The sequence below is a fragment of the Pygocentrus nattereri genome, chromosome 4 (assembly GCF_015220715.1).
Source record: "Pygocentrus nattereri isolate fPygNat1 chromosome 4, fPygNat1.pri, whole genome shotgun sequence".
NCBI lineage: Eukaryota > Metazoa > Chordata > Actinopteri > Characiformes > Serrasalmidae > Pygocentrus > Pygocentrus nattereri.
In genome coordinates this window covers 42,944,202-42,966,765 of record NC_051214.1, presented here as the reverse complement: position 1 = coordinate 42,966,765, position 22,564 = coordinate 42,944,202, and the positions used below count along the sequence as shown (strand labels likewise).

Below are 22,564 nucleotides of genomic sequence, written 5' to 3'. Positions count from 1 at the left end.
TAATAATTCAACAGGCAGTACAACAGAAAGACACCAGACATTTTCATTCATAATACAGGTTTGCCAGCATCTTTAGCTCATCTTCATTTTCTTTTTAACTCATTGTCTGAGAGATGTAACTCACTGTCTGAGTCGGGTGCCATGGCAACACTATAAATAGCTTCACGATCTGGGTCTTAGTGTAAATATTTTATGTAAATGATTCAGTCACCCATACAGATCGCACTGAATACGTAAACACATTTGTACAAGCCCTACTTAAACAAAGACACAGCATAAATATTCATTAGTTTGAAACAGAAAGAAAGAGAAGTAGTTTAGTCTTGGACACAAACTAGTCTTGGATGAAACTGTAATGTTGATGGTGAATCACCACTAAAAATGCTTGTTTAGTCTAGCCTTAGTATTTTTGGTTTGGGAAATCAACCCAATGCCATCCATGACTTATTAATGTTGTGTTTTTAGAATTTAGAAATTCTGCTTTGAGTAAGGCTAGATCAGGCATGTCAAACGGGGGATATTTCGGGCCATAGTGCTGCAGAGATTAGTGTTTACCCTCTTCTAATGCTCTCAATTCAGTTCATGAAGGCCTTGCTAATCAGCTGATGAGCTGTAGCAGGTGTGTTTAATGACATAGTGTGCCGAAGCCTGTCCTGTTCTGGCCCGTTAGTACTGGCTCCTGACTTTATAATGCACTGAAATGAATGCCATTACATTAACATGCTTACAACATGTATTTAGAAAAACAATCAGCAGTCTAGATTTGGAGCTCACAGGCTCTCTGACACCAGTGAGACTACTGAAATTTTAAATTGACACAAAGTGCCTTTCGAGGTTTCAAGTAATTAATTAAGTACTATAAAAGTTTTCAATTTTGATACCTGCACTTTTAAAACTAATTCTCTTGATTGTTCTCTTACTCAGATGCCAACTAGAACAATGGCTGGAGCAACGGAACGCATTCTGTCTCTGTGCTCTGATGTGGACGACAAAAAATAAACAAATAAATAAAATTTCTCCAGTCTGCTACAACGTGGAAGACGGATGGATCAGGTCATCCAATCATCCAACACCTCAAGCAACAGGCCGCCACCCGGGAGCTCGCGAGGCGGATGACTCCGGTGGATGACATCGAAGCCTACCTACACACATTTGAGGTGGTGGCCGAATGGGAAGCATGGGACTGAGAGCTGTGGGTTGAGATCCTGGCCCCCTTCCTAACCGGTGAAGCCCAGCTGGCCTATTATTCCCTTCCCCCAGACCGGACCTGGGACTACAAGGAACTAAAAGGGGAGATCCTGGCGCGAGTAGGGCTTAGCCCGGCGGCTGCGGCAGCCGATTATCATCGGTGGACATACCGACCCGGCCAGCCGCCTGCGCACCACCCAGTGCTGGCTGAGGCCAGAAGTCCAGACTCCGTAGGAGGTTGTGGGGCTGCTGGCCATGGAGCGCGTTCTCCGAACCTTACCCCTGGAAATACGGAAGGCGGTGGCCATGCAGGAGACCAAGAACCCGTGCACCATGGTAGAGGCCTGCCCTCCGGCAAGACCCTGCCCGTGTGTGCACAGGGAGGTACAGCATTTTCCAACTGCCCAGATACGGCCTTTCGAGCAGATCGGGATGGACATCGTCGGACTACTGCTGAAGTCCGGCCGGGGCCACGAATATATCCTGGCGATGGTGGGCTACGCCACACGCTAACTGGAGGCTGTCCCTCTCTGGAGGCCACCTCCAAGGCGAGGGCCCAGGAGTTGTTCCTGCTCTGTAGCCGTGTGGGGATCCCCAAGGACACCCCCTTCGTCTCCTGGCTGGTGGCGGAACTCTGTAAACTCCTGCGCATCAAGCACCTCCCAACCTCCGTCTATCATCCACAGACTGCACCTCACCAAGGGATACTGGCAGATGTCCCTCACGCCGAGGCCCGTCCAAAGACGGCTTTTTCCACCCCTGCAGGCCACTGGCACTATCGGGTTCTCCCGTTCGGCCTGCATGGGGCCCCGTAAACCCACCAGCGTCTTATGGATGTGGTCCTAAGGCCGCTCCAGGCCTTTGCTGTGGCCTACCTGGACGACGTCATTGTCCACTCGGAAACATGGTGTGAGCACGTCGGACATCTGAGTAGGGTATTGAGTCACCTCCGCGAGGCTGGACTTACGGCCAACCCCAAGAAGTGCCACCTTGGGCTCACGGAGGCCCACTACCTGGGGTACGGTATTGGGAAAGGGCTCTTACGGCCCCAGGAAAAAAAGGTGGAGGCCATACTTAACTGTCCAAGGCCCAACACCAAAAAACAGGTATGTGCCTTTTTTGGGGTTGGCTGGATAATATCAGCGGTTTGTCCCTAACTTCTCCTCCATAGCCTCCCCCCTGTCTGACCTTACTAGGAAGGGCCAGCCAGAGACCATACAGTGGACCCCCGAGGCTGAGACAGCCTTTGAGCACCTGAAGGCCCGTCTTACCTCTGAACCTGTCCTATAGCCTGGATTTCGACAGGCCATTCTGGGTCGAGATGGACGCATCGGAGTAGGGAATCGGGGCGGTCCTAGTGCAGGATTTTGATGGAGAGGAGCATCCCGTCTTGTTCGTCAGCCGCAAGCTCACTCCCGCTGAACAACGCTACGCGGCCCTGGAGCGGGAAGCCCTGGCCATCAAAGGGGGAATGTGGCCGGTGGCCATCTCACAAATCTGCCAGCCACAGGCTGATCTCTTGGCTGCTGAAGGTGGCCTGCTCCCTTCAGCTCTTTGTTTACGACAGCAGGCAACCGCGTGGCCCAGGGGGCGGGGCGAGAAACCAGCTGCGCCTGGACGTGCATAATCAGCGCAGCTGTGGCCAATGACCGGGCTGAGGCAATGCCGGTTTAAACAGCCACGGAACCTCAGTCCAGTGAGTAGCTTGGTGCGAGAGTCCATGTGCGTTAACTGCTGTGCTCTCTCTCTTTTTGCCCTCCGTACACAGACTGAGCCCACGACCGGGAGTCCATGGGCTGCTGCCTGGTGTCTGCCGCCGGGATTTCCCCTCCTGCCGCGCTCCTCACAGGACTCCCCCCAGCTGCTTTGTTCTTTTTTTGTTTTCTTTTGATCTTAACGTCAATAAACGGGGCGGCTACGAGCCGCTAACCTACTTCCCCTCTCCTGTGGTCCCCGGCTCGCCTCTGGCGCCCCACACAAGCTATAAGATATCAAGCTTGTAACCATAGAAAAACCCATTTAGGTACTACACTGAACCAACTACAGCACATTCTCCACCAAAGTGAAAAACACTTTCATGGGGCAAAGAACCCTTTAATCATGCAAATGTTTTTTTGAGTGTTCTTGGTTCTACATGGAACCACTTTTTTTTAGTAAAGAAGCCTTGAAGAACCATCTTTAAGTGTCTAAGCTTCTTTTACCTGCTGCTGAAAAATAAGTAACTTGTACTTAATGGCCATTTTAAATGGAATTAAAATTGTTTCTAACTTTTGAAAAATACTGTACATTTGCATGTATATGGACCACATGACCACCTGGATATTGTGGTAACAAAATCATATCTCAAAAACAAAAGAAGGACAAAAAATTGTTGACTGTACTGTATTTAATTCAAGCAATTTTGTAGAAACTTCTGTTCGTCCACTCATTGTAAAATCTTCAGGTAAAGTAGGTCAGCAGGCATATTCAAAAACAGTTACTAGGTTTTGACAGTGATGTTAAGATAATGAGGACATTACTTCAAAAACAAGAAATGAAGAAAAAAGCTACAGAATTAATGACTCGTTTCAGCATAATTGTGTAATCAAATACCGATAAGCAAATCAACTACAGTTCTCACACCAACTCAACCACCACATTCAAAAACTATGAAAAAGACTATGTAAATAATGATGCAAGACCAAGATGGATGCAAATTTCAACTCTGCAGTGCTGTAGGCCTGAGAAACAACTTATATAACCTGATATTACATTTAGATAAAAAAGACAGATTTGGAAGTATTACTTTTTAACATTTTAGGAAACCACTGTACCAGTCAAAAGTACTTATGATTACACTGGCTAGAAACTATTTTTCCCCATAACTGACAATGCATCACATCAAGATTCTGTGGATAGTATGGAGAATCATAACAAAGGAAGAGAATCAAAACAATAGAGAACTGTCTTTTGGATTTAACTCTACCTTATTAACAGCTTCACAAATACAAAGCATTCAGTTAAGAGTAGGAATTCACTTTCTTTCCAGCTCTGCTTCAGAAATGTTCAGACATGCAGGGCGCTTGGGTCATGCTAATATCACTCTTACACCCAGTTTGCAGAAAAATGACTAGATCTTCAAGCCTGAGGTCTTGACAGGTCATCATTATCCTTCTTTGGAGTGAAAAAACAAAGGACTGTCCATCTAGTCATTATCCTGATGGAATGGCAACCCTCTCAAGCATACTATGACAGCCATGGCTGAGATTGCCATGAACTTCAGCAAGAACTTCCCCAAAGCTCCCCCAGATCATTAAGCGGTCATCCATATGCTTCACAGAGGGAATGATACAGTGCCCCCCACAAATATTGGCATCCCTGGTAAACGTAAGCAAAATGGCCTGTAAAAACATTCTTTATTGCTCATAGTTCTGATCTGTCATTCAAATATTAACACAATCAAATGTTGGTTTGAATGTTGATTGTATTCGACTACAGAACACATGGCAAAGGATCTAAGCCTATTCCTCCAGTCAGAACATCTCCAGATCCTTCAGATTCCGAGAATCACACTGTAGACTCTCCTCTTCAGCTCCACAGGTCTTCTATGGGGTTTAGGTCAGGGGATTGGGGTGAAAACCTTGGCAAAAACCTTAACTCTGTGGCACATGTTTTGTCTTGTGATGTACTCTGGATCATTTTCAACTGCTTGGCTTTTATTGTAGCCATTTCCTGATTTGTCCATTCATAAAACATGAATGTCAAACCCGAGTTCCAGCAAAAGGACCGAATCACCTTGATTTATGTTCTTTAGTCATAGTAAAAGGACTACCCAAAATCTTGCGTATTATGCAAATTCACACATTTTTTAAAGGTTTTTAAGGACACGGCCAAAGGACATGCAAAAGTTTCCATAGTTGATTTCCTGTAATCAAATTAAACAAGACATCTGGGTCCAACACAGTTCCATGTGAAAAACCTACTGTAGAAGAATCTGATTTGTCTCTGACAACTACCATCATGCAACAGATTCTAAAACTGCCAAATCAGCTAAAATCCGTCTATAATGTAAACTTTCAATATTCATATGATATTAACCTTTGAAACATTCTGCTTTATTAGCAGTAACCTTCATCTTAGTGAAAAACAGTGCTTATTAAAGTACATAGATATTTAATTTGCATTGGTCCCCACAGTGAAAGTGATTGGACTTTTGGTTCAAATAAACACTTCTGATATCCTGTAAACTGAAGCTGTGATTTGACTGAAAAATAAACTAAGTATGTGTTTATTTGCTGAGATAAAGTGTCATATTTGAATAAACAAGATTTATACAATATTAATATATATATATATATATATATATATATATATATATATATATATATATATATATATATATATATATATATATATAAAATAAACAGTGGTTTTCTGGATGTTAGTGTGTTTGTTTAACCATTCCTGGTTAAAAAGCATCTCCTGGTTTGACCAATCAGTGCTTCATTAAATTGTGCTCATGATGTACTTGATGATATTAACAAGTCTCTGTGGTGGCTGTGAAAGTGTCATGGAAAAATATGGACCCAAAAAACTCTTGTTACTTTTATAGTTTTTGTTTATTTGAAGTATGAATATTGTAACGGGGAGCGAGGGAGCGGACGCATGTGAGGAGGTAAGCGACTTTTATTGAGGGCAAATCCAAAATCAGGGTCGTAACGGTCCAGGGTCATTGAGCCAATGCGGAGAGACGGAGGTTCAGACATGACAAATAACAGACTCAAGCTAACACAGAGCTTCCAACAGCACAAACACGACAAACAACAACGACCAGCGAGGACAAAGGGCAAACACAGGGCTTAAATACACAGGGATAACGAGGGACAAGTGGAAACAATCAGGGGCGGAGTAACAAAACCAAAACAAACGCACATGGACAGGACTGGGAGGGGCCAATTGTGACAAATATGACTTTATTCTAATGTATATTGTGATAAACTCACTGCTGAGGTAAACTGTTTAGAAATTTGCTTAGATGCCTAAAACTTTCGCACAGTACTGTATAAGTAACAAATTCCATTTGTTGTGCAATGTGAACAAAAATAATATGGCTGTTGTCAGGAGAAAACCTTGTAGAAAACTTTGAAAAAACTTTTACTTTTAATGTAAGTCAATGGAACCAGACTGATTTCCAAGTCATTTTGGGCCCTTTCTTTTGGTCCATTCTTCATGAAATTTACACACAATGTAAGGGGCAACAGGTGTTTTAAAATTATGTCAAAAAACAAAAAATAATATAAATAGAGATATGAGTTTTTCTTCTGACAGCAGTGATATAGTCCTTTTAAAGTTTGTTTGCATAACCTTAAACAGCTTACAGATGGCACAAAGCAGCAATAAAAAGATCTTTAAAATTATTCTATTTAATATGCTGATGTTGTTTTGGCTCTCCCCATTAGGTCGACCTTGAACAAAGACTGTGGGGTTAAAGTAAACGTCACCCGAGTAGACACCATGCTGCGTATCTTCTCTTGTGATTCTTTGCAATGCGTCTGATCCAGCCATTCATAGTTTCTGCATGTTTCAGGGGCTTTTTACCATCAGTATTGTGTGGTTTAGGTTGGGTGACTAGGCCTTAAGTATTCCACTACAGTCTTAAAATAGGTTCCTAGGAAATTATTTCTCTAGGAAAAACACTTCAACTTACATTATGTGGAGGTTTATTATACTTCTTAAAAGATTCTTCACACTCACATATTTCATCTACACAACTGGTTCTGTAAAGAACTGTCTATTGAAAGGTTTTCAGTTTCAGCCACTATCTGCCATGCCTGCTCCGGCTAATTAACATCTTCAGAATTCCTCCTTTGGCTGGAAGAAATGCAGTTTAGATACAGACGGGACCTAAAGTCTGCAGTAAAGTAATATAATCCCCAAAGAAAAATTTCAACATTATCAACATCAAATCAGAAGACATATAGATTCACTGTTAGCTTTGGATATTAAACAACAAAATATATAAATTAATTAATTCATTAATAATAAACAAATATTTGTGTTGCAGACACTATGACCCCTGGTTCCTAACAGCACCATTGTAAAATAAAAGTTTCAGTAAGTCAGTAAATTTCTCTATAATGAGCGATTATATACCAAACCACTATGAATAACTGTATAATATAATAAATGTTGTTTTAGACAATTTCTTCAAAATTTCAAGTATTTTGGGAACAACAGGAAGTGATGATAAATATCTTTCGTCACGTTATCTGCCACGAGATTCAAATCACCACTTTTGAAATATGAGGCACTTTTGTTATAACTTAATTATTGATCGTGTTCAGCTTTCAGAATCATCTACAGCTGTGTTCATCATTCTGAACGCGCTGTCTGAGCTTTCTGCTGATTACGTCAATGTTACTAATTGCTATGAAGTTCTACAGCAAATCAGAATAATTTTATATATTTATCTACAACCAAATGTGATTTTACATTGTTAGAAAAATTGCTTCCAAATGTTTTGAAAGGTATCTGTTCAAAATAAAGCTACATGTCACAATTATTGGTTCATCTCTAACCCAGTAGGCTTGAGTACAGAGCTAAAACAACTCACTGAGTCAGTTACATGCAGCTCTGCACTGTGAATCCTAATATACTGTATTTTTCATAAATACCTCAGAGACAAAACATAACCTTAAATCAATTCCACATCATTTTTACAGTAGTTAGTTTAGTGGACATCTGGGGAAAGCAACAGCAGTAATACAATTTTTTTTTATTCTCTGAAATCAATAGCACTACTGTGGAAATTATGCATCCACTGTGATTACGTAAATGTTTCATCGATTTACTGTGTTGTCTCTCTACTAGCACAGTTATCATTATTAATGGATTCTCCTTAGACCTGCACTGAATACAGTTCATAATGATGGCCAGCAGGGGGCATGCTTTACACGACTACACCCAACCTACAGCATTTCCTCTAACAGTGTTTCAAAAAATGTAGAGCCTTCCAAAGATAATAATAATAATAATAATAATAATGATGATGAATGGAAATTGAAATACATAGCTGAAAATAATACATGATGAAAACTGAAAATTATGATCAATGTGTAATGAGAAAACTGCTCAGTAGCTCTTGCAACATGTAGCAATACCTCACTGACCTGGTCTATAAGGACAGGTGTAACCAGTTAGTACTCAGGCGATGGAGAGCGGTGATTGGAGTGAGATGGAGGGCTGAGAATCACGTGATCCCCCTGGGAATTCTGGGAAGTGGAGTCTCTAGAGGCCTCTGAGCCCGAGGGATGCATGATACAATGTACAGCAAATGTCAACTGGAGTTTAGGTGTTAGGTGAAAACTGGCCCTAAAAAGTCTGAAAAAGTCTGAAAAATATATAACTTTATAAATATAAAATATATAATTTTCATTGTTTGCTGTCACCCTGCGATGGACTGGCTGCCTGTCCAGGTTGTATCATGTCTGCTGCCCTATGACCGCTGGTATAGGCTCCAGCACCCCCCGTGACCCTGTAGGAGAAGCAGCTTGGAAATGTGTGTGTGTGTGTGTGTGTTTGCTGTCAGTGGTACTTGCCATCATTGTTATTGCACTGAGGTGAAAAAGATGTTAAAAGAATGGTTCAGTGAAAAATCAGATTTACACGCGTAATGATGATGTTGATGTGGTAGTATTAATAGTAGCAGTGCTGTTTTATCAGGTAAATTTCAACTTTTAATTCATTAATAGTCACAGGTACGATGTATCTGCAAAACATAAGCTGTTTTTCCAAAAATATGGAGGTATATACTGTACAGGTTGGCATACAGGAAATCTAGTCTAATCCAGTTTTCCTCATGACCTGTGGCCAACTGACATCAGTAGTGAGATTTATTTCTCACTTTGTTTATTAGACCTGATCTGATCAGACTGCAGGTGGTTTTGGAGGTTATACTGAAAACATATTTTCTCTAATGAAGTTGGTACTAAATTTATGGTAATAAAAGCTTGTGTTAAAAGCCCCTTTACAGCACAACATTACATTAAATGATTATGGATATACATTGTTTTACGATTGTTTTTTTTTTTTGATAAACCTTTTAGTATCTAAAACGTTTATAAAACTTTTATTGATAAACTTTTATTATTTTACATCTCATTAATTTAATTCTGCAGAAATTTTGAACAATCCATGGAATTCCCCTCCTTCATGTTGAAACGATGCACACATCTGAAAATTAAGCAACAGCCTTCCATTACATCGTATGAAACATTACAGAGGCACTGGGTCAATCTGCTGCATTAATCTGACTGAGGACTGACTGGCAACAGAGGTACGTAAACATGCCTGAGTTCTCAGAAAGCTGTTGTTTTATCCTGCTACATTAATCCTCTGACTTTCTCATAATAACACAACACACGCCCCCTCCAGTATTATCAGTTCATGTGCATTAGTTTCCATGCGAGTGAAAGCCTGCTAACCCATTCAACAGATGGTGCTCCAGCCCCAGCAGGGTTTATTTGAGGAGCGGAGGATAATCACCTGTCGGATGAATCAAGATTTAGAATTTAATCAAGGTCCAGCATTCAACTACAGCTATTCTGAGAGGCTGTCCAGAGCTATTTATGGAAGACCTCAACTTAAAACCTGGACCACTGAAGTAATCAGACTTAACTCTTTATTTTTAACCTGGTACAACTGAATTACTTATTTATCTCTACCACTATATTCAATGTGCTTCTCACTGGGTATTGAATATGTTTTTATGTCTTGTATTCTGTCATGTGATGCACTTATACTTGGATCTATAAGAAGCATCCAGAAAAAGGCTGGTCTGGATGGGTCATGGCTTACCACTTTGCCAAAAATGCCTCAGCAAATATTCCAACAGTTTAAAAATAACATTCCTTAACTACAGTGCAAAACTAAAGAAATCTAGAAGAACTAAAAGAAATCAAAGACTGATTTAAAAAAAAAAACCAAGGCCAAAATACACAAATAAATGCCCATGGCCTTCGATCACTCAGACAGCAATCCATCAAAAACCAGCATGTTGCTGTGATGGATATTACAGCATGGGCTCTGGAATACTTTATAAAAACATTGTCTATAAACACCGTCCATCGCTGCATCTACAAATGCAAGTTAGGACTATACTGTGCACAATGTACGTCATGTGTCAACAGCGTTTAGAAACGCTGCTGACTTTTCTGGGCTTGAGCTCATCTGAAATACACTGTTGCACAGTTGAAATGTGTATCATGGTCTGACGAGTACATCTTTCAGATTTTTTACAGAAAAGAATAACATTCTCTAGGCCTAAGAAGAAAGGGTCATCCAGATGGTTGTAAATCGATCTATCTATCTATCTGTCTATCTGTCTATCTCATTCTTCTTTCCTTTTTCAACCCATCCCTTTTTATATCTATCTGTCTATCTGTCTGTCTACTTATCCATCTATACTTCTCTCAGGCCCTTACAAGGATCAGATCTAAAAAAATGCGTGCTAATTTATAATGTCACAACAGAGGCTACTGATGTGTAAGTAACCTCTCTGAGCAATACCGCCCTGTGATGTTGCTCTGGCACTGTCTATACCACTGGGGCTCGAAAGTAAACCTCCTGAACCTAATCGATTCTGACGCACCTCAGCTGCTGCCAGCTGGCTCAGGTCCTCTCTGCTAAAGCACTTTTCTTAAAGACTCAGTGTGAGTTTCTGAGAAGAGCTTTAGTAAGTGCTTGTGCGTATTTTTGTGTGTGTGTGTGATCTGTAGCACACAGCTGCGTGGGCACTCTGAGACAGGCCTGGCTCTTTAGGCTGCTTTGAGCACACAGCACTCAGACAGAGAAGCTCCAGCAGGCCACAGCCGTGCCCCTCTCCTGCCAGCTTTACCCTTATTCATCACCAGCAGAGACGGTGACTGGTGCCAGCCACAGCAGCCTGAACACAAACAGTGCTGCACAATAGGGACATAATAGACATAAAAAAAGGTCAAAAACCAAGCCAGGTCAAACAGAGTAGCAGAAAAATGACTGCATTGTATGCACTAGAACAGCGTTTCTCAACCACTGGGATGTGGACCACAAGTGGGTTGCAAAGCACCCTTTGATGGTCCTCGGGCCAGTACTAAAAAGGGGCAGTGATGGCACTTTGTCATAAAAATCTGTCAAAAAAATAATTGATTTAATAACAAAGACATTTTCATTTTTGATAGACAATATTAATGCAAGCCATGCAACAACGGTACACAAAAACATCTTCATAATTGTTTTGCCCCTTGCCTCAAAAATACAATAAATACACCTTCCCTCCCGCCCAGATCTCAGTTGTTCATTTACCACCGTCCTATTATTCTTCATGTTGACTGATACAGGTTACGTATTTGGGGGTTAGGGACGCAAACAACTGTTGAAAATTTTCCAAAAATATAAGTGAAAAAAAAAAAAGACTTCTGTTTTCTTGTGGGCCTTCATACTTTGTAGTGAAGAGGAGGTGGGCCTTGAGGTGGAAAAGACTGAGAACCCTACAACAGTGCCAATAATGTGAACCAACAGTGGCAATAATTTGCACTAAAGGACTAGAGAGAACCCGTCTTTATAGGGTGAAGATGATTACAGTGGTATGGGGTGACAGTAGCCAGTATTACAGTTCATCCAGAATATCCAGTTCACCCAGTTGAAATTCTTCCACAGGTTTGAGTTTTATTAGAACCATTCAAATCACATTTTGAATCACAAAGCACATTTTTTTGGGGTCAGCTTTAGCCTAACAGATGTTAAGGCCACCTTAGCACCTTCTCTTATACCATCTAACTCTGTCAGCCACATCAGATGAAGCCACAGTGTCAATGTCTTGTGAAATTTTTCAAATCCCAGAAGTGTCTTATGGTCAGAGGCACTATATATGGGATGCACATATAAGACAAATGGCTGAAGTTGGTTACTTATTCAAATTTCCTGTCCCATCTTGAACGGTATACTCAAACAAAAAGCTGGTGAATAATAGCTTCAGCTTTGAAGATGTGAAAAAAGTATTTAACACCAAAACAACATTCAATCTACAAAAATCTAAAATAGTTTGGACACACTATATACAGTGGTATATACTGAAACACCTCTCCATGGATCACCACCTTATTGTGGTGGAGGGGTTTTTTGTGCTTGAATGATCCTAGGAGCTATGTTGTCTGGAGCAAAAGCTCCTGGTAGGGTCTCCCATGGCAAACTGGACCTAGGTGACAGGTCAGACAAAGTGTGATCCAAAATTCCCCCTATGAAAATAATTTAAAACCAGGACCTGTGTACCCTGCCCGGAACAGGGTTACCGGGGCCCTACCCTGGAGCCAGGTCTGGGGGAGGGGCTCGCCAGCGAGCGTCTGGTGGCCGGGCATTTACTCACGGTGCCCAGCCGGGCCCAGCCCAAAGAGGTTACATGAGTCCCCCCTCCCATTGACCCACCACCAATGGGAGGGGCAGTAGTAGGGGTTCGGTGCTTTGTGGATCGGGCAGTGTCCGAAGGCGTGGGCCTTGGCGTTCTGATCCTCGGTTGCTGAAACTGGCTTTTGGAACTTGGAATGTTACCTCACTGGTGGGGAAGGAGCCTGAGTTGGTGCGCGAGGTTGAGAGATACCGGCTAGATATAGTCGGGCTCACCTCAACACACAGGGTCCAATCTCCTTGAGAGGGGCTGGACTTTATTCTTTTCTGGGGTTGCCCATGGTGAGAGGCGGCGGGCAGGTGTGGGCTTTCTCATAGCCCCCCGACTCGGCGCCTGTATGTTGGGGTTTTCTCCGGTGGACGAGAGGGTAGCTTCCCTACACCTTCGGGTTGGGGAACGGAGGAGCAGTGCGGGTTCCGCCTGGGTCGTGGAACACTGGACCAACTCTTCACCCTCTCCAGGATCCTAGAGGGCTCATGGGAGTTTGCCCAACCAGTCCACATGTGCTTTGTGGATCTGGAGAAGGCATTCAACTGTGTTCCCCGGGGTATTCTGTGAGAGGTGCATCGGGAGTATGGGGTACATGGCTCTTTGCTACGAGCCATTCAGGCCCTGTACAAACAAAGCAGGAGCTTGGTTCGCATGGCCAGCAGTAAGTCAGACTCGTTCCCAGTGAGAGTTGGACTCCGTCAGGGCTCCCCTTTGTCACTGATTCTATTCATAATTTTTATGGATAGAATTTCTAGGCGCAGTCAAGGGATGGAGGGTGTCTGGTTTGGTGACCTCTGTTTGCAGATGACGTGGTCCTATTGGGGACATCAGGCCGTGAACTTCAGCTTTCACTGGATCGGTTTGCAGCCGAGTGTGAAGCGGCTGGGATGAGAATCAGTACCTCTAAATCCGAGACCATGGTTCTCAGGCGGAAAAGGGTGGAGAACCCTCTCTGGGTCGGGGATAAGCTCTTGCCTCAAGTGGAGGAGTTTAAGTAACTCGGGGTCTTGTTCACGAGTGATGGTACAAGGGAGCGGGAGACTGACAGGAGGATTGGTGCTGGGTCAGCAGTGATGCGGGCTCTTTACCAGTCTGCTGTGGTAAAGAAAGAGCTGAGCCACAAGGCAAAGCTCTCGATTTACCGGTTGATCTACGTTCCCACCCTCACCTATGGTCATGAGCTTTGGGTACTGACCAAAAGAATAAGATCGCAAATACAAGCGGCCGAAATGAGTTTCCTCCGCAAGGTGTCTGGACTCTCCCTTAGAGATAGGGTGAGAAGTTCGGTCATCCGGGAGGGACTCGGAGTAGAGCCTCTGCTTCTTTATGTCGAGAGGAGACAGTTGATGTGGTTCGGGCATCTGGTTAGGATGCCTCCTGGACGCCTCCCTAGTGAAGTCCACCAGGGAGGAGACCCCGGGGAAGACCCAGGACACGCTGGTGTGACTATATTGCCCAGCTGGCCTGGGAGCAACTTTTATTATGGGCAAATCCAGGGTCATGGTCAAAACGGTCCAGGTTCAAATAGCCGACATGAAGAGCAGGAGGGACAGACATGACAAAAATGAACAGAGAACTCCAAACAGCATAAACATAAAACAATCAGCACAATCAAACAGTTCAAAGGCCAGCAAAAACATAGGGCAAACACGGGGCTCATCAAACACAGGGATAAGGAGGGACAGGCGGAAAACAGGTAGCGACAATCAGGGGCGGAGTCATAAAACAAGGGGCCGGACTAGGAAACCAAAACAAGGAGCATGTGGACTACACCCAAATAAATGCACATGGACCGGACTGGGAGGGGCCAATCGTGACAGAGCTTTTCTTTGCAAGCTCTTTTTGTCAAGCATTTTTGCCATGACACTGATCAATTGTAAAGCATGCACAGTCGTGTTTCCAGATAAACAAAAAGTAGTTGGCCAGATTTAAACCTGCACAAGGACACTCCTTCAGATTTCTAGTAGGAATGTTCAGGAATGTTCACAAATGTACAGAAATGTTTTCCGTCACAAGACAACATACAGGCTGTGCTGTATTAGGCTGAATATTTGAATAGTCAGAGCCAAGATGACACAAAGTTCTGAATAAAACGTTTGTCAGTGAAGTGGACTATTCAGACAGATTTACCAAGCTGTAGTTAGTGAACTTTACTTTAAAAGCCCAAACAAATTTGTACCAGTCTCACATCACATCTCACCAACTCATGAGATAAATTCAGCGTGGGAAGGGCTGTAGTCAGACCACCTTTGTCAAGTTCAAGACAAGCTTTGAATAACCTTCTAGTACAAATTACTGAAAAATATAAAAGGAAGATGTTCTTACAAAACATGACTGAATGTACCAAAAAAACTCCAAATTTAAACCATAACATAAGACCTCCTCCTCTACTTAGAAACACAAATGTGGTATAGATCGAAAGTTTTATTTGTTTCATGCCAAAGTTGCATTCAATGCCCGCTCTCAATTAATCCAACCAGTGCCCACTCAGTGTGACTCCAACCACTGCCCATACTGAATGCTTATAATTAATACAAGTAATCCTCATTCTAAATTAATTAAACCAATGCCTTCATCATTAATCATGAAAATGTGATTACAAACAACGTCTGTTTTTTGCCTTAATGACTTAATTAAGTGGATTAATTTGCTTGGCTTGTCAGTTTTGGCATCAGAATTATATCAAGATATCTTAGGATTCCTTTCTGACAGAAACAAAAGTCAAATGAAAGGCTTGAAATTAGCAAAATGATTAATAATGCCATCTATCTAACATCAACAACTCTTCTTGTTCTTTCAACTGCTTGGATCATCTAGTTTTAGGAGAGTACAACACAGTACAATCGAGTTTATACAGAAACCTTGTGAAATGGTTCATCTCTGTTCAACACTTTTATTAACAGGTCTAATGCCATCCAAACAGATTTTGGAAACATTTTGGAAACACGCTCAGACTGTAAACCAGCCCTCCTCTCTTACATCACTAACCAATTATCATCATCATCATCATCGTTAACCGGATAGGGTCCAGATAGGGTCGCGGTGTTAACCAATTACTACATCGCTAACCACTCTGATTAGTGACATTAAACTACAAACACTGCTAGCTAGCTAGATCAACAGTTAGTCCATAAAACTGTAGACGAAAGATCATGCAAGGGTGTTCAGTAAAAACACGTTTACATGGAACAGACATACTATATGAACAAAAGGTTTGATTAGCCTCTTCAATCTGAGAGCTGTAGGTTTTGGGACTAAACAAACTGGATTAGGCACCTCTGAGACAGAGTGCTTTGAATTATTACTGGATGGTAGAGCGAGACAAAAAAACAATGAACTTGAAGGGAGGGGGCGAGATTAAAGTTCATTTCTCATTATGGATTATCAGTATATAGATAAAAAGGGATTTCACATTTTTTTATTATGACACAGTATACATTTCCAACAAAGGACAGCACTGAACTCAGCTCTGTTTGCTGTTTAGAAAAAGGGAAAAAAAATCTTTTTTTCCCTTATTTATATTCAAAGGTTTGAATGTTAGGAAAACAAAGCTCTGCATTTATGTTTGCTACACATTTTTTTCTTCTGTTTCCCTCAGCTCGCTCTTGACTAATGCTGATTTAACATGCTCAATCACCCGAAAAAGTGCTGATAAGGAGCCACCAGAGCTCCTTCAGCTCGCCTGTGGCAAGCAAGGACATACACCCACATAAAGTGCAAGCCTACTTAATGCAGTATAGCATGAGAAACCAGCACTACTAAAGTTAAAGAAGCGTCATATAAACTTCTACATAACATCTACCTAGCTAAATTTACTTTAAAATAATAATACAATTTAAATATAACATTGAAACAACTTGTTGAAACTGTTGTTGTTCAATAGCAACTACCCAGAGACCATCATTCGCTTATTTTGGCGTTGTCAATATGCAAAACATCAGTGCCTTTATTGTTCAAAATACCGATGAGAAGTATTGTTTTTGTGGAAATGTATTACTTGGTATTTTGGAAAATCACAGAGCTAAATACACACATGTGTATACAATAAATCTTATACTTTCAGTGGTTAAGGTTTTTATTCATAAGCATAATTTCTCAGACAAAAGGCCCATTTTTGTTGCCTTTGAAATGGAACATTATATTGAATACCTCCCTCTTTAAAGCAAAAAACTACTCAAACTCAAAGCATGTATGTACTTCAAGATGTTGTGTACTTATGTGCATCCCCCCTAGCAAACGTATATGTGTACACAGTTATACATAAATCTGATGCTGTCCACTTAAAAAAAAAAGCGCCAAGTCTTTTTTTTGGACGAATGGCGGATGCCAGGCTAACTAGCATTACTGCCACCTGCTGAGGGCTAGCTACATTCCTCACGCATTTGCACTTCAACAAAGTTCGTCAGTCGTTAAGCGTAAATGCCTCTTCTTGGCCGGCCACTAGGCTGTCTGGCAAAAAAATACATGTCTGAATTCACCACTATTCACCACTAGGGGAGCTGTACCTAGTACCACCTTACACTACAGATGTGGTTAAACCTAACATTCAAAAGTGCAAGACCTTGTAACTTTTTGCAGTAGTGCTGATGTGAACGAGTGCGCTGCACCTGAACTGAGCGGAACAATGGCATAATGGCCAAGACACCACGAAATGATAGCTGTCCAGTGTACAACAAAATGTACTCATTCGTTCTTGAAATGTTACTTCAAACAGAAAAGGCCAGAGGTTACAGTAATGTTAAAGTTCATGTTCTGATTAGATTCCACAAACCAAAAAGCTAAAGGTTACTGTTGTCTTATTACACTAACACATACCAAACTGCTTTTGTAAATTGTAAATAAAAATGAAGGACAATAAAATGAATGGTCAGTGAAAATCCATTTTTTTCTCCTCAAATAATGCTGTAAAATATAAATATCAAATGTGAACCAAATGCCCATCCCTACACACTACAGGGTCTTTACGCAAAAACAAAATTTTGATTTTTATTTTTCTACCTGTATACGTTGACAAAATTCTTTGATTTAAAGAAAACAAGGCACCTGATGCATCCCCCCACATTCATTCTATGGTCCATGTGCACAAAAAGCAGTCACCCTTAGTATTTACAGGCATACACTCATTCTGGCATGCCCAAGCCAAAGCCCTGTTATGATACCAGCAGCAGAGGACTTGTCAAAATCAACACCGCTGACAAACACCTGCGCTTGTGTCTCGACAGGCATCATTTAACACATTTACCAGCCACAGTGGGACCTGACAGACACATCTGTGCCTGGATACGCCGCTGAAAAAGCTCATTTACGCGTTTTAAGTGGCTGGATTGAGTTGACATTCGACGTTGAGCACTGTTACAAAAGGCTAAAAAACACAGAATCCAAACAGTCTGTTTACAAACATGGTTTGATAACAGCTGGCGTTACTTTTAAAAAGTCAAAACAAGCAAGTGAACAAGGTTAATCCAGTGTTAATCCATGCAAAGCCTCAATAACAAGCATTAAAACAGCTCTCCTATAAAAGTCTCTTCAGCTGCTCCTTAACACGCCACACATATTTTCCCCTAATCGGAGTAAACACCCTGTGTGGCAGCTCTTTTGCTAAGAAAAGGCTCAGAACATCTTTTCCTCGAGTCAAGGCAGGGCAAGAAGAGAAAGGACCTCAAGGAAAGGCTGAATAAAAAAGTTGGAGGAGATTAAGCCTAAAATGAAATAGCAATCAGGTTGGTGTCTCCTTACCTGAGGAAAAAAAACAGCCTGTTTAATTCTAAGGAATAAAAAGAGGTTGTAAAAATCTGCGTTTGGCGCATAAAAGCACACAAAAGTCCTCAGTGGACCTTAAAATACAAGAAAAATGTATGAGTGAGCCCTTTAAGAGTGCATGCACTGAGCTTCCAAATATACAGTAAATGTGAGTTTTATAGTTTAAAATTATAAAAAAACAGAAAGAGGCCTTGCAACATTTTCTGTAATTTATGGAGGTATTTGCAAGAGAACAGTGTCTGCAGATGTATACGACATGTTGGAACATAGACAGATATACATTCAGTGAGGTACACAGGCACTAGGCCATTAAAACAAAACAAAAAAGAACTTGAAATTGGATCTTAAAAGATGCAGCAGCCAGTGCAATGCACTCTATTTCTTGTCTTTGTTAGGATCCATGTTGCTGCATTTTGCCAAAGAATGACTCTTTTCTTCTTTATGATCTGTATGAAATGTATTTGCCATATATTTTACTTGGCTGATACTTTTACTAGTACTACATTAAACATTTCAAAAATAGCATATTATTAATAATAATATTAGTAAATATATATATATATATATATATATATATATATAATTAACTTAATGATTATTATTATTAAGGCTGTTATTACTATCATTCAAATACACAAAAGATCAAAGGATCAAAGGAAATCAACTGCTCTTCATGCTGATTTACACATAAGTACTCAGCCCGATGCTGCTAATGAAGTACCACTTTACTCAATGGCTTTACAAGCCAATAAGTAATTCATCATGAATATTTATTATCATCTTTAAAATTATTCACATTACATCGATTAATGCGGTTTGAATGAGTCCTATTCCCATGAAGCAGAAAATAACAATGATAAAAACAACAGAAAAAATCCCCAGGTTTCATAACAAATGGAAAATGAGGCCCTCGGGCCACTTGAGTCTTGTCCCTGAGGGTAGACAGGGAGGGAGCAGAGAACAGTTACTCACTGAATCATCTCTGAGGACCAAGGACAAGAGCCTGAACTAAACAGTTCCAACAGCCAACACCAGGCCTTCGCTGCAAGACACAGAAAAACTCCATGCTACAGTTACATTTCTACATTTTGTGATCATGATATGCTTTGTGATATATTACAAAGACATTAGTGAATGCTTGATGTGTCATGGGTAAAAACTGGCTTCATTAATAGGGATTACAGTTTTGACATTTTTGTTGGATGTTGTGAACACCTCGATTCATCCAAACACCCACAGAAACATATCTAGAGTGTCAGAGGTTTGAGAGAATGCTTACAGCTCCAAGGGTTAACAATTTCAAAACTGAACTGAAAAATCTAGGAAATCTGTATTTAAAACACACACACACACACACACACACACACACACAACACATTTTCTAAGACGCTTCTCCCCCTGGGTCGCGGGTGTATTTAAAACAATATATCAAAAATGTAAAACTGTATCACCAATACGTCCCTCGCTCTCCTCCAAGGGGCATCCATTTGTCATTGTCACGATTGGCCCCTCCCAGTCCTGTCCATGTGTTCGTGTTTTGCTTTAGCCCATGTGCGTTTGTTTTGGTTTAGCCCCCTCGTTTCATGACTCTGCCCCTGATTGTCTCCACCTGTTTTCCTGTGTATTTAAGTCCTGTGTTTGCCCCTGTGGTTGCTGGTCTTTGTTGGTGTTATCTGCTGTTGTTTGTAGTGATCTATGTACGGTTGCTTGTTCTGTTGGATTCTGGTGTCTGTCATGTCTGCCCCCCGATCTATCCGTGTTGGCTCTATGACCCTGGATTTGCCCTTAATAAATTTCGCTTATCTCCACATATGCGTCCGCCTCCTCACTCCGCGTTACAGTCATCTTTCTTGAAAACAAACCAAGCAATGTGAAGAGATTGTGATATTGACTTAATTATATTTATGTATATGTTTTAATGAAACCATTTTGGATGTTTTAATAAAGTGATTTTGTATGTTATTAGTGGCTTATTACTATTCCTTCACTTTTAATAATACGCATATTAAACAAGTAAATCTAAAATACTTTATTCAGCAAAATAGTAAAAAAACAGGAATGAACAGTATGTTAAGAGGTGTCAACATTGGTTTCTGACCCTAACAAGATTTAGATAAGTGCCTATATCCAAATTTCTTGAGGCATTTGTCAAGCTTTCATCTGTGAGTATATAAGCACATAGTGGTTTTCAACCTTTGGGCTCTGGCCCCCAGTGGGCCGAAGTGGTACTGCATCATTTTTTTTTAAACCTTAAAAATTTGTAACAGCATAGACATTTAAACCTTTACAAAGTACACTCAGCAAGTCAAGACAACAATTTGTCCACCTTACCCCGAAACTGAGACAAGACAGAGACCTCTAGTTTAGAGACTCAAGCACTACAACACTAGTAATAAAAAAGCTAATATTTTAAGACTAATTTCAACCGGTAAAGCAGATGAGCAGATACACTGACTACTACTAACAAAATGGCTTGTCTCCTACATTAAACTTTTTATAAGAATCATGAGATGTCTCATGTCTCTTAGCCTGGCCCAAGCTGATTTAATACATTAAAATACCTGGGAATACACCACATTATGCAGTAATGCTCTCCACTCCACTCCACTAGAGTACAGTCTGTGTCTTACATTTTAGTCAGTTTTTTTTTATGTTCATTCCAAAAAAGAGGTATAGTGCAGTTAGATAATGGCTACTGCATAGCAGTTAAGAAGCTCCCCACCACAACATGGCTGGCAGAGGGTCTCCATTGGTCACAGATAGTACAAAGTTTGACAGCTCTTTCATTTTCATTCATTCTCCTGCATTTGCTGGTTTCATTCTCTAAGTTTACAAAATAAGAATTGTCTGCAGAGCATTATATTCACATTACTTCCACCCAGGTCACTGGTTTCATTATGCAAACAACAAGCACTAAAGAAAGGACATTCTATTATTAATGACCCCTCTGATGTCCTCTATTCTGCCTTTGAGTTTTTGCCCTTGGGTCACCATTATCGCTGCCCCAGATGTCGGCCTGTCCAACGGAGGGTGACTTTTGTGCCTGAGGCCATTGGATTGATCGATGACCATTCCTGTTGAGCTGTGTGATCAGTGCATATTTATAGTTTGTTTATTCATTCATTTATTACATTTCCCGACTTTTTATTAAACTCCTTTACATGAGGAGTTTATAAGAGGCAGTTTTCTGTATTTTTTTAGCTGTTTGGCCATTTTTGTTTTGTGCACAGCTCAGTGGTTAGTTTATGAAATATTGCAGAGGGGCATGCTAGTTGACGTCAGATTAAAAAAAAATGATCAAACCTTTAAATATAGAGTGCACAAGTCTTAGGCAGTGTGTTGTAGCTATACATTATAATAAATCTTAAAACAGCTAGAAATAAAAAAGATTTGGTTGGCTGATTACTTGCACTCCAGCCATGCAATGGATTTATTAAATTCCATCAGTACCATCTGAGTTAATTTAACTATAACTGTAAGTTTGGAACTTTCTTGAGGAGAGTTTTGGAAATGGTCACACACATCAAATCACAATGGATTGCGATTCAATTACTCTAATATTTATTGAGCAAATACATATTTACCGATAAATAGCTTTACATATAATTTCTCAGACAGCCTAAGAGCATGCAGAGTACTGTATGTGTATTGTTACTCCTACGTAGCACACAATTAAATATTTTGTGATTTTTTTACAGGACTCTCACGAAAACAATATGGCAATGGTTAACACTGTCATGCCAATTAACAATGGACATATTGCTCAGTCTCGGCCTTGGCCACTGCTCTCAGCTACAGAGTGACAACCAAGACATCCTCTCGGGCACTCTCTCCCTGTCTCTCTCTCAACCTCATCCTTTTCATTCTCTCTGTCTATATATAGATGACATTTAATACAACCTCACTTTGTTGCACTGGCAGGTTTCTTTCAACACATCCAGCCTTGAAAAAACAGTGATAAGACAAGGTGACCTCATGGGACCTGATTACTGGCCCAGACATAGCAGCTTTTGTAATAGAAACTGCGGTGGCGGATAAATTTGTTTGGAGTTTAATAATTCATAAAAATAACATAACAATACATAGAAAAGAACTATATCAATGAAAATTTGAAGGACATAAGAATTGCTTTTTGTTGTTCTCAGATAGCAGCTGTGAGGGCAATGGCTGTCAAGTAAATTCTGAAGTCAAACAGTTGTTTTAAAG

At 40.9% G+C, this 22,564-nt stretch overlaps 1 protein-coding gene across 1 annotated transcript in view; it reads right to left on the bottom strand.

Moving 5' to 3' along the window:
* Nucleotides 1-22,564, bottom strand: part of LOC108424460 (protein kinase (cAMP-dependent, catalytic) inhibitor beta) — a 53,756-nt gene that overhangs the window by 5,316 nt on the left and 25,876 nt on the right. The window lies entirely within an intron of this gene.